This window comes from Pseudophryne corroboree, chromosome 6 (assembly GCF_028390025.1).
Source record: "Pseudophryne corroboree isolate aPseCor3 chromosome 6, aPseCor3.hap2, whole genome shotgun sequence".
Taxonomy (NCBI): Eukaryota; Metazoa; Chordata; class Amphibia; order Anura; family Myobatrachidae; genus Pseudophryne; species Pseudophryne corroboree.
Window position 1 is genome coordinate 504,066,108 of NC_086449.1, and position 13,685 is coordinate 504,079,792.

Sequence of the window (13,685 nt, forward strand, 5' to 3'; positions counted from 1 at the left end):
TTAGAATTTTAATTCACCTCCCATAAGGGGATGAAAAGGGGGTTGACATAATGACATCCTTACCGATGCGTAGCTTGCGTTGTATGAACGATAACGATTGCACGAACGATAACAATTGGACAATCGGATAAAAATTTGGATTTTATTTCCAGTGTGTAGAATTTCATAAACTACAAAAATGGTCCTGTCACTTTTTACTGCATCTCTCAATCACTGACTGACTGACTCATCACTAATTCTCTTACTTCCCGTTCCCGATATGTTAAGAAGCTGAAATCTAACATAGGTATTCTGCAGGTGGGAAATAGGAAAACTAATTAATTGGAATTTTAATAAACCTTCCCTTTGGGGATGAAAAGGGGGTCGACATAATGACATCATCACCGATGCGTGGCTTGCGCTACGTGAACGATAACGCCTAAATGGACAATCAGATCAAAATTTGGATTGCACCTCCAGTGTGTATAATTTAATAAACTATAAAAATTATCCTGTCAATTTTTACTGTATCTGCTACGGGTGCTCCTCGGGTAACGCCAAGAACCATGGATTAATATTTACTTACATTAAGACATCTCAAATCTACATCTCTATAGATTCATCAAGTTTTAAACACTCATTTATATTTACAACCATGAAAATCAGAAACTACCATGTGGAGAATGGGTAGAACAGCTAGTAAATAAATAATATTAAGGGCACATTTATCACAATTCACATTTTTAATGTGGAGGTGATAAATCTTTTCACACATATTTACTAACATATTCTTGCCAGGAAAGGCAGAGTTTGTACTGGTGAAAAGCGTCTAGCAGTGTGTTAGCATAACCAGTGGCAACGCAGGATTTCTAGAGGGAGGTCTCCAAATGCAATCCACAATCTCCTTCTCTGTGGAACATGGAATACAGTATTAATATTTAACACTATAGATGGTCTATAGTATAGGCTGTATCAAACATATTTAAATAATAAAAATAAGATAAGTGGTCAGGAAAAGGTTAAACATACTATAATAAATAAATTCACAAGCATAATACAACCAATACTGCACTTTCTAAGCACACATTCTCCCACCTCATGGTAAGGCTACTGTCTCTTCTTCCTAGTAGCTACTCTCTGGTTTACTGTACTGATTGAGGACTCAGAACTGCACACACAGCAAACTTGGTAGAAGAAGCTGTTACCACTGGGCATGTGCAGCAGTTCTCTCCTATCCCTAAACCTGCTTGATGTGGTGGCAGCTCTAGTAATCGTATTATATACCATTGCTACTGCTGTCATAATTTTAGCCACTTGCCAAGAGGACGGGGGTTTCCAGGCAACCAGAAACTTCCACTGCATTTGTCTATGCTAACACTATCAGACTGCTACCTGGGCAGGGTCTCGCGCAGCCAATGCACATTTGCATCTGTGGGCCAACACATGCGTCACCATGGGCCAATAGAGAGGGAGCCAGAGGCTCCCTTTCCAAAAAAAAATATGTGAAGTAGTAGCACATAGGCTACTATAGGGTAACATCATCTGGAGATTTTCCTAGCGGAGTAAAGTTTTGCAGCCCCCATAGAATGGGAATGATTAGTAACATGATTTGGAAGAATATTGGTAGCATTATCACAGGTTGAGAATCACTGATCTATAGGATAGATAGTAGAAAACACAGGTGGATAGTTGTTATATATTGCAAATTAATCGAGCTAGATTGCAAAAGTAAATGTTTTGTGTGGGCTATACGTATAATCCTGTACATACTGTAGCAATGTTGGTTTGGGGTCAGAGGCTTGTGTGAGTGTAGAAAGAGTTTATATCACTGGCGTATTTAAAATGGGTGCAGTGTGTGTGCAGCACACGGGCCGCTGCAGGGCCCACATCCCACACCCATTTTTTACTTACCCTCCAACAGTGCTGCAGAAATCGCCAGGAATGGCGTTGTATCCATTTTCTCTGCATTTTGCGCATGCGCAGTAAGATCTTTGGGAAAATGTCCGCCACACTATTTTCTCAGAGACCTTCACACTAGACTCTGGGACAGTGCTATGGTCCCCTAGTGACCCTAGTGCCCAGAGTCTACAGCTCTGCCAGCTAGAGATAAGAGGGCCCACATGGAGTCTGCACATCGGCCTCCTCCTCTCTTGATACTCCCCTGAATTATATATATATTTTGTGTGATATGTGTAGAGTACAGGTTATGTGGGTGGTTCTGGAGCTAAGTTTTCAGGGAACAATTGAAGATTTGGAGGCTAAAATAAAGTCTTGTTGCATGAGGGATGGAATTCCACAGGTTCGGTGCAACCCAAAGTAAGTCCTGTAACAGTGAATGAGACCAGGTAATTAATATGAATGAGAAACACAGATTTTGCGCAGAGTAGAAGGGCTTAGTTATGAGAGATTTTGAGATATGTGAAGAGATGTATGTTGGTGTAGTTTCATTGATAGCTTTTTTTGGTGTCCTCATACATACTGTACATCATTTTTGTGTCCTTAGCCTATCTGTCCAATCTGGCTGGTTGGAACAAAAATCTGATAATGTATGAGAGAAAATGACAATAAACCATTTGCTCCCAAAAGCTGGAAAACAGCCAAAAATAGTTGTTCGGACAAATTGTTTAAATCAAATAGATTTAACCAATTTGTCTGAAGAACTATTTTTGCATGTTTTGCAGTTTTGGTTGCTGGCAATAGGCTAATGATACAAGCAGAGGCGTAACAAGGGTAGGGCGACTGGGGCACATGCCCTGGGTGCCTTGGCAGGCCCAGGAGAGGGGGGTGCCGCCAGCGGCCAGGGCATCATGCCCCACTCGTCCCTGTCACGCCGAAATGTGAGGGGAGGAGAGCGCAGCGTCTCTCCCTCCCCTCACCACCGCTGCCAGCACTAGCAGCTCGCTGTGTCCGGTCTCCGGCGGCATTAGCAAATCAGAGCTTGCGGACCGGCTCCTGATTGGCTGCCGGTCCGCAAGCTCTGATTGGCTAGCTAACCGGCGCCAGACAGCCGCCGGAGACCTGGAGCGGTGAGGGGAAGGAGAGGCGCTGCGCTTTCCTCCCCTCACATATCAACAAGCGGTGAGTGACCGGGGGGGGGGGGGCGGCACAGTGGGGCATGTATCTGGCACTGAGTAGGGCATGTAACTGGCACTGAGTGGGGCATGTAACTGGCACTGAGTGGGGCATGTAACTGGCGCAGTGGGGCATGTAACTGGCACAGTGGGGCATGTATCTGGCACAGTGGGGCATGTATCTGGCACTGAGTGGGGAATGTATCTGGCACTGTGGGGCAATGTAACTGGCATTGTGGGGCAATGTAACTGGCACTATGGGGCATGTATCTGGCACTGTGGGGCAATGTAACTGGCACTGTGGGGCAATGTAACTGGCACTGTGGGGCATGTATCTGGCACTGTGGGGCATGTATCTGGCACTGTGGGGCAACGTATCTGGCACTGTGGGGCATGTATCCGGCACTGTGGGGCATTGTATCTGGCACTGTGGGGCAATGTAACTGGCACTGTGGGCCATTTTCAGTGGGCCCATTTTTCGGCATACGCGCCTTCGGCGCGTGCACATGCTTCTCTTGGTGTGTTTTTTTTTTGGGGGGGGGGGCATTTTCCATCTTGCCCTGGGCTCCAAAAAGCCTAGCTACGCCTCTGGATACAAGTACTATATAACTATATCAAGACATGAAAAAGAGAAATAAGAAAGTGGAGAATATGAAAATGTATGTAGGTGACACTAGTGCAAGCAGGAGAGATACAGGGTAAAGGAAAGACGCTTCAGAGAGACAAGAGGGAATGCAACATGTAGGAGTGAGATAGAAGAGAGAGTAAACAAGATGGAGCTGATGTGCAAAAGCAGGACATGAGCTGGAAGTACAAGAAGATAAAAGGAATCAAAGGAGATCTGGGAGAGAAATGAGAAAGGGAGCAAAGAGAAAATAATGTCAGGCAGATGTAAGAGAATGATTATGTGTTTGCACTTTATAGCCAATGACTGATATTGGGGGGTATATTTACTAAAAGTCGTTTTGGGTCAATGTTTCTTCTATTTTTTTATCGATTTTTTTGTTTTAGGATCTAAATCACAAATCTACTAACAGATGATTATGACATCCTTTTAAAAAATGAAAAAATCACTTATTAGTTGGTCGATTTTGTATTTCAGGGTCTAAATTCCACATTTACTAACAGATGATTTTTATATATATTTATTTTAAATAATGTCAAAAATCTTCTATTAGTAAATGTGTGATTTAGACCCTGAAACACAAAATCGATCAAAAATCGAGCCAAATTGACTTTTAGCAAATATACCCCTAGACGATTTATTGCAGTCCAGTGAGGATGTAACTTGTGTTCAGTGTGGTTAAATTGCACTCTCTCTCACTCTCTCTTTCTCTCCTCCCCTCTCTCTCTTTCTGTTATTTATCAACGGATACAATGTACTGTGGGGGTCATTCTGACCCGATTGCACTCTGCAGTTTATCGCACTCTGCCATGCAATCAGGTCAGTACTGCACATGGCCATCATTGCCTAGCGATTTGCTCTGCCTGATTGACAGCCAGAGGCGGTCGATGGGTGGGAGGGGGCTGGACGGCGGCATTTAGCTGCCATTTAGGGGGCAAAGTCCGGCCAACGCAGGCATGGCCAGACCATTGGGGGTGCAGGCCGTGGTGGCTGCGTGACATCACACGCAGCCGCTGTGACCCGGGCAGCGAAGAGGTTCTCCCGGCCAGCCGCAGGAGCTATGCTGGCCGGGAGCTACTCCTGAAATGCAAAATTTGCCGCTGTGCGATGCTTTTGCACTTCTGTGGGGGGAGGGCCGGCACTGACATGCGGGGCGGACTAGCCCTGTGCTGGGCGTCCCCCTGCATGTCTGAGTGCCTGATCGTAGCTGTGCTAAATTTAGCACAGCTACGATCAACTTGCAGTGACCCTTTGTATCTTTTCTTTCATTTGGCAGAAAGTGCATTTTGTAGACATACACAGTGAATATAAATGGTAGAAGTGTCTACCACTACCTTTGTTATATAACCAAATATTTTCCCCCTTTTGTAATGCCGTCAGATTGGGATAAGCTGCTGAATTTGTAACTGGTTCAAAGTAAAGAAAATAATAGCAACAATTACTTGTTATTCAACAGAAATGCCCATGTGATCTACAATTGCTCTCTACCTGCACATATTATTTCTATGGAAGTGATGGCTATTTCAACATTGCATGGTGTGTTTCATTATCCTCTGCAGGTTATTCATACAAGAATTAATGAAACCAGAAAAGTGAAAGGCTTACTAAAGCCTCTATTCCATTTGAATATTGTAATTAGCATAACTGGGAACCCTGGGACTGACAGAAAATTGGTGCCTTAAGCTTGTTTGTTGTGCTCAGAGGGTTACTGTATTGAGTAGTTGTTTTTCCCACTGAGCATCTTTTTATGCGAAAAGAACACTCAGAAATGACTATAGAATGGACTATAATTATTCTGATCCTCGGCTGGAATAAGAAGCTGGCTGTGAGCAGATTTAAGTACTGATATACACAGGCTAAGTCATATTTATATTGTACCTTTGACAAATACATAGTTTTCATCAGTATTTAGCTACAACATGTATTAAAGTGAAAGAAACATGTTTATTATCAAGAAAATTAAATGTAGCAAAAAACAATGAAGGGGATGCAGTCCTGATAGCGAGTAAAAATAATTATAGTAGTGAGAAAGAAGCTCTATTTAAGCTCTATGCTCCTGGGTTTCTACTGGCTGGTTCAATATATAATTGATAAGTAGAGGCGTCTGCATGACTGCCTCATTTTCATGTAAACCTCATGGGCTAAATGAGATTCACTACTTCTGTGTGTTCTGTTTTGACCTCTTATAGGAGAGCTGTAGAAAATGATTTTAGATGACTGGCCACAAAGACACTAGCTAATTTATCTGAACACATAACATTAGGGATTCAGATTTGTTCTAGCTAATGATGAAGTATGATTTAGAGACTTGCTGCCCTTTTCTTTTATTCACCTTAACATTCTCAAATGATTTAAAAAGGAAATAGATTATTTCTTCTGAGGTTATGTTACCATAAAATTCAGTTTTTTAAAATGTATGTAGTGTTGTCAAAGAGCTTACAGTCCAAAAGTGTATTTGAAAATGTTTACTGTATATTTAAAAGTAATAGCTACTTTTTTGAGGTACTGTTAAATTTTAGACATTTTAATAGCCTCCAAAGCAGTATGAAAAAGCTGATTTGTCTAGGCATCACTAAACACAATCAAATATATCAATAACCTGTCCATTGTAAATCATTCAGTCTGTGTTTACTAGACATACTAGAGAAGGTCTTGCCATCATATTAGCTTGTCATGAGAAAGTCTCCAAGTGACTCATCTGGATTGGAAAAAAAATGCACTGGAATATAAGGATACAATAGTAATATGTGCAAACAAGACATGAAAGAATGCCAGCATAGTGTCCATCAGGGGCGTAATGATGAGCAATGGGGACCTTGTGCTCGGTGGCAACCTGCGGTCACCACAAGTTCTATTTTCACTCTATGGGTGTTGTGGACACCCACAAGTGGGAATAGTCCCTGTTGGTTGGTATGCCGACTGTTGGGATTTTCAGGAGGCAGGATGTAGGGGTAGGTGTTGTGACCGGCGATCTCCTGACCACCGGTCACATAACTGCATCCCATGTATATATATGATTAGGGCGTGTATAGGTTCTTCTACGGCTCCACCAGACTCTTGCGCATGTTCCAATGTTCTACAGACCGGGTGATTGTGGACTGCATCTGGAACCCCCCCCCCCCCCCCCTCTAGAAACCCTGCATTTGCTCCTGATGAGTTTATGTGAAATATAAAAGTAATTATAGGTGAATAGTCTTCCAACTGAAATATAAGTTTTAGCAAGCTTCTGACATAAAATCAATATTATTAGAAAGCAAATTGGATAGAGCTCTGCTTATAAATTATCTTACTGAGAGTTTATAAACATATAAAAGAAGAAAGAGGAATAATTGCTATTGGCCAGTATTATTATTTCAAAAGTTAAAGTTATTTAACACTGTAAAATACAGCTGTGACATACATTCAACCGATATGTTATGTAGTGATACATTTATCTCTGCATATAATCTATTTTTAAATACTGTACATAAGAGAAATACAGTAGTAATTTCCAGATTACAGCTGCACAGCTTCAAAAAATGTAACATTTATTTCAAAACATCTTGTATTTTAACTAAATTCAAACAATATTGTAAACAGCATATATTGCAACAATGCATAAGATATGCAAATAGATATTTTATTTGCTACACTTTGTATATTTTCTAAATAAGTTTATACTTTAAAGTGCAATTATTACAGTTGCAAACATTCTTAGATATATTCAAACGTGCAAAAATCTCCAGAGGTCTCACACCCTCTTAACACAGTCGCCTTCTCTGCTGCAAGGGAGAAAAGAGCACATTCAGCAACAGAATGTGTCAACTTTTTGTGTTAAAGTATATTTTGCTAAAGGATTGTCACATATAACATTTCAAGGGCATGTAATGCATTAACAAGTAGGCAACATACCTAAATACTGACATCTAAAGGAACTAAGAGATACTTTTGCTATACAGGTAGCAGGACAATGGAACACCGCACATCATTCTAGCCTTGTCATTTCTAATCACGCAGCACTGGTATATATACATATGGCCTTGCTAAAATAACTATAATCTAAAATACTTAGAATAGTATCAATGGTAAGAAGAGTAACATTTGGAAAAGGAGTAACAGTGGTAACATAGTGAAGGTGAACAGTGTCAGGCTCGGACATAAATGGCCCACCGGTGGAAAAAAAGTTGTAGGGGCCCATTCTTAAGGGTGTGGTCAGGCTCCACAGAGGTTTAGCTAACCATTAGAGAGTACATGGTAAATATATTTTAAACCATAGTCCTGGGAAGAATAATGTAACATATGTATAATGCATAATTCAAGTGCAGTAGGGTAGAGTCTGGAACCTGATCCCTAGATGAGGAGGAGGAGGGCCCACAGGCAGTGGGGCCCACCAGGGGTTTCCCCAGTTCCCCTGTGGGCCAGTCCGGCCCTGAAGGTGAACAAAAGGCTAGCAAAAGAAACTCCACATTTTAATCATACCTCTCAACACAAGACTTGCAGAGGGGGTTTCAAAATAATATATGATTTTCTAGTCTAATGACTTTATTGTAAATAACAATTTTGGCTGACTCTGAATTACAAAGGATTGCTTTTAATATAATATAAAATGTCATTGAATTACAATAGGCAAATAATATTAGTGACAAATTATCCAGCATGTAGTATTCATACAGAAGATGTGATTCCCCTTATGTGCCAGAGGAACACAGTGTGAGACAAGTAGAATAACTGGGGATGGTTTTACACCAAATGGTGTTCAGAACAAATAGCAAGCATTGGGCCCCCTAAAGTTCTATAACTCTATGTGAAAACACTACACTCAGGGTCCCGTTCATTAACACTGAATGGAGTGAAAATAGTAAGTGATAATAGTAACGTGAAAATCCAGGTATTGGAGCGAGATGCATTTATGTGACCGACGCCACTGTACAATACTGACGCCTCTGTACTATCAGGACCTTCATTTATCAAACTCTGAAAAATGTAAGTTTTCAAAGTAAGACTGCAGTCACCTATGCCATCTTCAGTGTTGGTTCCGTAGCCCCACTCCTTGCTATGTGATTGATATCTGAGGTTTGAAGATGAATTCATTACCTCTGCACTGGGTCTCCTCTGGCAATGAAGATGTGTGAACTCAGTTGCACCCAGCAATGTAAAGTTCTACTAATAGTAATTAAAAGTGAAATTGTCATTGAGATGTGGGGACATTTGTTTGTCTGTACATCTCCAGTAAAATCGTATACAGCTCTGCCTCTTGAGAGTCAAATACCAAGGTATTGAGAGGCATGAAGGGCATATTAATGAATATGTCCTCTAGAATATACAGAACAAGTGCTGTCAAAAATAACATACAGGGAACAGATACCCATATGTAGTACAGCATACAAAAACAATTTACAATTGCATGCAGAATAAAAATTATACAGTAGAGTAGTTAGTAAATGTACATAATAAAATTCTAAATAAAGTGCAATACATTAGTGTAAAAATCTCCACATTAAATTTAACTTCTTTTACATAAGTCTGACCATTTCACCAAATTAATATTACTCTATACAATTAACATTAATCTCCCTTCACGTCCAATAAAAAAAATAAGTTATTGTGAATGAAAGTTATTGTTAATTTTGCATCACACCATGCAGCTACAGGTGAGCACAGGTCATTTGCTTTACATATTTTATAGTTAAAAAACAAAAAACAAACAGCACACTAGAGCATAAGCTAAAATAATAAAATCTAGCCAAAAATTATGATCCATGACACTGTTCAATTTTAGAGGTCAATGTTCATTGAAATATACAGTAGGTCAATGCAATTGAATGTGATTGCAAACAATTATAGTTATATTTATTTATAATGGTATAACAAAAGCAAAGGTACACAGTGGTACAGACAAGAACATCATTTTACATATAAACATAATTACATAAATGCAGATCTGATATTACATAATTGGACATGGGAGAGCATTTCAGAGGATGGGTGCAGCATAGTGAAAATCCTGAAGATGAGAGGAGGTATTCAGGAAAGTAAGGAGAGGAGGAGGCTGTTGGCTAATGAAGTCAATGGAAATGAGCATGATTGGAAGGAGGCTGAATATATAGGGCGGAGCAGAGTGATTGAAGTCTTTGCAAGGAAGAAAGATAAGTTTAAACATTAGATGGGACAGGGAGACAGTGGGTGGGTAGCACTGATACAGCAGCAAGGAAGAAAAATGAGTTAAGGATGAACTGAAGAGGAACAAGGCAGGAGATAGCAAGACCAGAAATAAGTAGGTTACAGTATTTAAGGTGAGAGATTATGAGTGCACGAATAAGAGCTTTAGGGGGTCATTCCGACCTGATCGCACGCTGCTGTTTTTTGCAGCGGTGCGATCAGGTCTGACCTGCGCATGCGTGCGGGTTGCAATGCGCAGGTGCATCATTGCCCGTCGCCGGACAGTGACGGATTGAAAGAAGAAAGCGTTCGCTGCGGTGAACGCAAGAAGATTGATAGGAAGAGGCCGGCCGGGAGTGTCAACTCACCGTTTTCTGGGAGTGTTGAAGAAAACGCAGGTGTGCCCGGCCGTTTGCAGGGAGGGATCCTGACGTCAGCTCCAGGATGGATCATCGCAGCGGATGAGTAAGTCTTGAGCTGTGTAGAGACTGCACAAACTTTTTGCTTGTGCAGCTCTCTGCATAGCCAATCACACACCTGCACAGCTCTAACCCCCTCCCCTGTAGCCGGCGATTACTTGGTCGCAGCAGTGCAAAAAATAGCCTGCATGCGACCAAGTCGGAATGACCCCCTAAGTGCTGTAGCTTCCTAGGTAAGAAAGGGATGTTCAATGTGTTATAGTTGGTTTAATATTGGTATTAACTGGATGGTTCCTTAAAAATTGCAAACCACATAAATAGTAGGCATCAGCTCAGCACAAAATATATAAATACCATAAATGTAATATACATATTATATTAGATGACATTAAATAATTTCCTAAAGTTCCTATATGAACAAAAAGAAAATTCAGGCCATACAGATAATAATAACTTTGGACATGCTTGAGCCAATACCATTAAGCAAGCATATAATAACTTTAAACAAACTTCAAAAAGATAAAACCCTAATAAGCTTTACTATAAAAATAAATGGTTTCCAAAACATAAGCACACAAAAACACCAAAGCTGCATTTTCAGTTACAACTTTTAATACAAGGACAAAGCATATAAATAGTCTGTGTGCATCTGCTCAATTGCGCTACAGCTGGTATCTGGATGAAGCTGGACATATAGCACTATAAGCTGACTAGACCATTAGTGACTGCAAGGCGCAGTACAGACTTTCTTTTCATTTTTCAATTCTGGTATTCATTAGCATTAATTTTATTAAATTATAAGGATTAAAAAGATTGGTAGAAAACAAGAGTGACATTTTACCTTACAACAAGACTCCTCATGAAGTTCATGAAATTCTTACCTTTTTTATTGTTTTTGAAATATTTGATCAGCTTATTGTGATTATTTTTTTTCTTTCTTATATAGTCTTTGAGTAAGCAACCATCTTCATTAGTCTTTGTATCCCGGCTGGCAAGAAGCACAAAACACTAAAGAAAATGAAAAAAAAAAGAGAAAAGATTATCTAAATGGCAGAGTTTTGTTTTTGTGGCAATTTTTCTGATTACAAACAAGCTCATTATTAAAGCAGCTACAAAATCATCCAGATCACAAGATCCTATCTGCCATGACTATATGTTCATGAAAATGGACTACTGAGATACATTTTAGGCATTTCACAAAGGTAAATCATATAAAATAAGAAAAATTATTGTATAACATATGTGTGTATATAAGTTAGACATATGTGAGTATATATATATATATATACCAGGGACGGATCTAGACTTTTCTTTAGGGGAGGTGGTTTACTGTTTTATCTTGACTCCTCCCTCTACAGTCCCAACTCCTCCCATCTGCAATCCTAACTCCTCCTCTCTCAATTCTGACTGAACTTTTTGAGTGAGACTGAGATAGAGCTTTGTGATTGTTCTATGTGCATGTGAATGTGCTATGGGGTAATTGTATTTATTAGCCCTAGTACCCACACACCAGCAAGTGAGGGGCAAATGCTCTGTAACCCTTGCTCTCCTGGCTCCTCTGTGCTGCTGTGGTATAAGCTGCAGCACATCGTTCTGCCTCAGGCTCTCCCCGGAGAGCTCTCTACTGCTAAAAAGTGTGCGTGGCTATGACTGTGTTAGGGGGGCGGTTGCCCCCTTCACCCCCCCCCCTAAATCCGGCCCTGGGGGGGTCATGTGTGTACTGTATGTGTGTGTATAATTATACAAGTTTTACTGTATTTCAAAGACAGATGTACAGAAATTTAAACTAGTCCCAAATCTTGCTACAATATGTAATCAGAAAAAGGGTCTGTTTCTTCTGAAAACACACTGGTTTCACGGAACCTGTGTGTTTACGTGAGAATTTTTTTTTTTTTTACAGGTGACCAAATTGTATAGCCTGTATAAAAAAAAATACAGGTGAAACAATGGGATAAATCTGGAAAAACATCCATTTTCGGGCCCAATGTTTTTACTCAAGTAATTGCATATTGTAAAGTCACTCAGCTCACTGTCTGCTTGTCTCTGCCTGCTAAGGTTTTAGGATGGATAAGCATCCTTTTATCAAGGCTTTGGGGTGAGTTAGGTAGACTGAGTGCATGCAAAATGTAATGGAAGGGAATCAGGATGATTCAGATGTGGTTTTGTGGTCTGTAAACCATACATCCTGTTCTGAAAACTGCATTTAAAATCTCTGTTCAGTAAGTCTCCCCTGAAAGCTATCCACACTTTGACATTTTTTAATCACCCTTGAGAACAATACAATGCATACCCAGTAAAATTGAGAGGATTCATGCCTGTAATAAAGTACTTCATTGAAGAAATCAGATCTAGGATGGGACTTGCATGAGAAGTGGATATTAAGTGTGCTTGTTAAAATGGTGGTGTTTTACAGTGGCGCTGAGAGGGGAGGGAAGTTGGTACTTATTACCTGGGCCCGGGCTTCTTGATGGGGCCTGGTGTGGGCCTAGGTCCATGCACCCTCCCCTTATATGTCATCCTACAGCCCAATTTTTCCAGTCCAGCACTAATTGCTGTGTGCTGGGCTGCTGATAGCTGAGGGTTCCCTCTTTCCAGGGATACCAGATTTTAAAAACTCGGCCATGGGGAACTCGAGATATCCGACTTCGAAGCATTAGTCCCCATCCAAGCCTGTTAATTGCTCTTCACAGCCAGATATCTTGGGTTCTGTCTGACATAGAGTTTTTCTGAGGGTATACTCCATAAGCTGGGACTCTTCCCTTTTGGTGGACCCTGGCAGCTTGTCTCCATTATGCCCAGAACCAGAGATATCAGCCTTCCAGCAGCTGGTCCCAGCTCCAGATCCTCATGCCTGATATGCAGTTTTATACAGTATATTCATTGGTGAATTGCTCTGGCTCCTGAACTCTGATCCTCAAGTCCCCAGTACCCCCTGCAAGGTAGAACTCTTTATTTTTTTTATCCCATACAAAGCTAAGAAATCTATTTCCAGGAACTTGAGATATCTGCAGTCAAGCAAGTGGCCTTCCCACCGGAAAATGATAAATATTAAGCCCACTCCACTGTCCACCCCTTCCCTATGTATTAAACATCCCCTACCACCCTGGAAGTCATGTACCAGGGCCCCTTCATTCAGCCCAATGCCCCCTTCTACAGTTTAGAGTTCTCCCTTCCACCATCTGTGCAAAAAAGGAGTAAATAGCAGAAATCACCGCTCCATGTCCTACATGCTGATTGGAAGATAGAACACCACCTACCGCCTGAGGGACATCAAAGCTGCAGCTGATAGAACCCCCTACCACTGGAGGATGGGTAGAGGCCCCAGTGCATTGCTCTGCCCTGGGGCCTACGCTGCCGGTAAGACGGCCCTGCAGTGATCACGTCCCCTCCCTGGATTTGACCCTGACTGAGGGGCACATGGTGCCCCCACTGCATAAAAGTACTTCCTTTTTT

The 13,685-nt window shown here is 41.1% G+C and overlaps 1 protein-coding gene across 4 annotated transcripts in view; it reads right to left on the minus strand.

The window, feature by feature from the left end:
• Positions 1-13,685, minus strand: part of SYT1 (synaptotagmin 1) — a 1,004,279-nt gene that overhangs the window by 881,582 nt on the left and 109,012 nt on the right. For all 4 annotated transcript variants that reach the window (XM_063927398.1, XM_063927392.1, XM_063927393.1 and 1 more), the window contains one exon: positions 11,114-11,240. The gene's annotated coding sequence lies outside the window, so the exon portion shown is untranslated. The remainder of the gene's footprint in view (positions 1-11,113; positions 11,241-13,685) is intronic.